Source organism: Hylobates moloch, unplaced genomic scaffold, assembly GCF_009828535.3.
Source record: "Hylobates moloch isolate HMO894 unplaced genomic scaffold, HMol_V3 SCAFFOLD_9, whole genome shotgun sequence".
NCBI lineage: Eukaryota > Metazoa > Chordata > Mammalia > Primates > Hylobatidae > Hylobates > Hylobates moloch.
The window spans coordinates 122,701,742-122,706,068 of NW_026652284.1; the positions used below are offsets into that span (position 1 = coordinate 122,701,742).

Below are 4,327 nucleotides of genomic sequence, written 5' to 3' on the forward strand. Positions count from 1 at the left end.
CTCCCCACCTCCTCGCTCCACTGCCGGGACCCTGCTCTGTAAGGTGCACAGCAGTGTCGGGCGCAAGGCCAGGACAGCCTGATCCTGCTTGCCACTGTGTCCATCCCAAGACTCACGCCAGGCATGGCCTTAGCACAGTCTCACAGAACACTACGCATCTCAGACAGCAGTCCTGATGGCAGGGTCAGGGGCTGGGGACGTGCAATGACCCTGTCCAGGCAGGCACCCCCAGCAGACCGTCCTGCTTGCCTGCAGTGGCCCCCGAGTGGGTTCAAGTCCTAACAGGACCTACCCAAGGACCAAAAAGGAAGGGCCCTGTGCAGCACAGTCTGGATTTGAAGCCCCCACGGAGCCACCTTCACCCCCATCCTGGACTCAGCCAAGCCGCAAGCTGATGAGAGAATCTCATGGCCTGGATAAGGGCAGGCAGGACAGCCACAGCTGGCTTCTGAGGACAGCCCTGGATGGCAAGCAGGACACCCTGAAGCAAGGCCCCTGCAGGAGACACTGCCCAACTCGGCTCCGTAGGTGAGGACACCCCGCCCATAAGGCATCTTCAGAAACCTATTCAAGGCACCTGGCTTGCCATTGTTGGCAGTGCCCTTCTTCTCTGCCAGGGAACTTGGACCAAGAAAACTCTTCCTGTGGAAGCTTCCAGATGGCTTCACCATGCAGCACTAACAGGAATGATAGTGGAATAAGAGCAGCACAAGTTCAAGATCAGCTCTGAAACAACCCCTCACTTCTTCAGCAAATCTCCACCAGGCATTTATTGGGCCCCAGGCCCTGGGCCACAGCTGGATGGACATTCAGAGATGCACAGCTCCCTGCGGGTGGGTTGGCAGACGGGGAGGTGTGGAAAGGTACAGAGTCCACCACTGGTGCCGGGGACTGCGGGGGCAGGAGGAATGATGATCTTCCCCAGCTGCCTCAGTGCACCCAAGAGGGACAGGATGAGGACGCCCTCAGTACAGAGAGCAGAGTCAAACCTAAGCACCCACAGTGAACAACGGACTGTCATCTCTGGAGAGACAGCGCCGGCCATGCGCTCTCCAACTGTCCCGCTCACTCCTTCTTGCCATTAGTCTTTCGGTCACCACTGCCCCACACACAGATGCCGCAAATGTTTAGACAGGGCTGAGCATCCCAGCAGAAAGCAGAGGAATCTGAGAGGAGGGCTGCTCAGGAGTCCGCTACTACGGACGACGCACAAATCCGACTTTAAAGAACATAATGAATTACAGCTGGACTGGGTCACAAGGTCAAAATCTACTTAGAGCAAATAACACCATCCAAACAAACCCAGTAGCCACAGAAACGCCCGTGTGCATTAAAACAGAAAGCCTGGAGCCAGACGCCGTGACTCACGCTGGGAATCCCAGCACTCTGGGAGGCTGAGGCGGGAGGATGGCTTAAGGCCAGGAGTTCAAGACCAGCCTGGGCAACTGGGCAACATAGTGAGACACGCCTATCTCAAAAAAAAAAAAAAGAGGTGGCTGGGTACAGTGGCTCACGCCTGTAATCCCAGCACTTTGGGAGGCTGAGGCAGGTTGATCACCTGAAGGTCAGTAGTATGAGTCCAGCCTGGCCAACATGGTGAAACCCCATCTCTATTTCAAATACAAAAAATTAGCCAGGCATGGTGACAGGCCCCTGTAATCCCAGCTACTCAGGAGGCTGAGGCAGGAAAATCGCTTGAACCCAGGAGGCAGAGGTTGCAGTGAACCAAGATTGCACCAATGCCCTCCAGCCTGGGCAACAAGAGGGAAGCTTCTCAAAAAAAAAATAAAAAGGGCCGGGCGCGGTGGCTCACACCTGTAATCCCAGCACTTTGGGAGGCCGAGGTGGGTGGATCACAAGGTCAAGAAATCGAGACCATCCTGGCCAACATGGTGAAACCCCATCTCTACTAAAAATACAAAAAATTAGCCAGGCGTGGTGGTAGGCACCTGTAGTCCCAGCTACTTGGGAGGCTGAGGCAGGAGAATCACTTGAACCTGAGAGGTGGAGGTTGCAGTGAGCCGAGATTGTGCCACTGCACTCCAGCTTGGCGACAGAGTGAGACTCCGTGTCAAAAAATAAAAATAAAAATAAGAAGAAGATAGCCTAACCCCCAGCCAACTGTTCATATGGACAAACACCACTCAGAGGGATAAAACGCCCAATAACCTCGGAAGAAATGTGTCTGTCTGGGCTGAACAAATGACGTCCTAGAACCCGACAGCTGAGGGACTCACGGCAAGATCACCATTCTGTGCCTCAGTCTCTCCATCTGGGAAATGGGGATAACAGACCCTCCTCCCAGGGTGACTGTGAGAGTAAACTGAGTAATGAACACAGGTCACTGGTCACCTGGCACCAGGAAGTGCTGTGACTAGTATCATTAGTGTCATCACCTGCAGACACTCACCACCCCTTTTCAGGACCGTGGAAGGATGCACCCACGCCACGTCTCGAATGGCTTGGTACAGCCATGGTCGAGGCGTGTGTGTCTTTCCTCCCCACCTGGAAGGTGACTCCCTGATTCCATCTCAAGCTTCAGCATCACATGACCTTCCACAACTATACTTCTCACCACGTTCTCCTCAAAGCCTTATGTGTCCAGTTTATTTATTCATCAAAACCTGCTGGGTGCCCATCCTACTCTCGGTGCTGGGCTGGGCGCTCAGGACACAAGGGTGACACAGCAGAGGTCTATGCCACAGAGGCTCCCAGGCACACAGGAGAGACAAACACAAGAGTGCCAGGGCATTCCAAGCAGAAGGCTCTGCATCGACAGGCACATCGGTGAGAAAAGCCACAGACTAGGCACTGTCAGGGACGTAAAGCACAGACTGAAGATGTGGCTAGAGCTGCTGGCATGAGCCAAGCCACGACCTCGCTCTGCAGGCCATGAGGAGCTGTGGAAGAGACTTAGGGACACCTGGCTGCCCACGAGCCCATAAGCCCCTAGACCAAGTGCTTAGGCCTAGGCTCTTGACCCAGCATCTGCAGAGGGCCAGACTCAGGGGAACTGTCCAGGGAAGGTTCCTGGATAGAATCAGAGCAGCCCCAGGCTGCCAGATGTTCATGGGGCCAGGCCAGCAAAGGAGGAGAGAAACAGAGGTGACCCAGCCAAAACTCAACCTCCTCCAGGAAGTCTTCTTGGATTTGCCAGCCTCCCACAGCCACCTGCATTCACGGCCTGTGCTGCTGTGTCCAAACATTTGTTCTACCAGATTTCTGCTGAGGTCCTGTGATGTATGGGGTCGAACTGTATCAAAGCAGCGGTTCAGTCGGGGGAAGCACTCCAGTACTAACAAACTGCAGCTTTCTTTCAACTTAATACTGTGTCCACACTGGAGGTATCCTAAGCAACAATCCCCACCCCTGTCACACAGACACTAAAGATAAAACAGAAAACAAGCAAATGAGTGACAATGACAAACAGGAAATACTGTAGGGAGAGTGATCAGAAAGGTGAGCTCAGACATGCTGGAAGCGGAGCTGCCACAAAGCCAGGAGCGAGCCAGGAACTAAAAGAACAGGCAAGTGTGCAGCAGAGGAAGGAAAGGGCGCCAGGTGTGGCTAGAAAGGCACCTGGCAGGATGAGGGACAGAGACACAGGGGCAGAGAAGCACGGGCGAGGCCCATTTTGAGCAGCACCACGGCTCACAGAACTTCCTGTGACAAGCAGTGCTCCCTACCCGCGCTGCCCAACACAGCCGCCACCAGACACGTGTGGCTACTGAGTGTCTGACATGTGACCACTGGCACGGAGAACCTGAATCCTTCATGTTAAGGTCAATGTAAACAGCCACGCATGCCTAGGGGCTACCCCACTGGACATCGCAGAGCTTCCAGAGCAGGAGGAGTGCGCCATGAGGCAACAAACACGAGGTCCCTGGAGAGTTTCTGCGGGGGCAGCACAGACCAGCATCACCTGAAAGTCCCTGGTGGGGATGTCGCAGGCCCCAGTACCCAGGAAGCACCTTCTTACAACTTGGAGAAGGGACAGAAAGGCGTGGAGAGGCAAGCACACAGGGGCGGGGTCCCCAGCTCAGGCTCGAAGGCGGGCCCCGCAGGGCACCATCCCTTGCAACCAGCAAGTAGGCGCTGGGGCGCTCCCCGGGACGGCACTGACCTCCAGGCGCAGGCACCGGTTGCCCGGGCCAGAGCCCACCGACCTGGGGTCTGGACAGAGCGAAAGGACCCGCCGAGGGGCGCATGTGCCCGCGGGCCGGTCCCCGAAATGCGGCGCTCTCGGGGGGCTACGGCTCCGGGTCCCTGGCGCCCCTCGGGTCCACCCCCGGCGCGGCCCCGCCCCCTCCCCTCCCCTCCCCTCCCC

At 56.3% G+C, this 4,327-nt stretch overlaps 1 protein-coding gene across 5 annotated transcripts in view; it reads right to left on the reverse strand.

Moving 5' to 3' along the window:
* TSNARE1 (t-SNARE domain containing 1) overlaps nucleotides 1-4,230 on the reverse strand; it is a 133,183-nt gene extending 128,953 nt beyond the window's left edge. For all 5 annotated transcript variants that reach the window (XM_058444083.1, XM_058444082.1, XM_058444080.1 and 2 more), the window contains exon 1: nucleotides 4,124-4,230. The gene's annotated coding sequence lies outside the window, so the exon portion shown is untranslated. The remainder of the gene's footprint in view (nucleotides 1-4,123) is intronic.
* Between the last annotated feature and the right edge of the window lie 97 nt (nucleotides 4,231-4,327).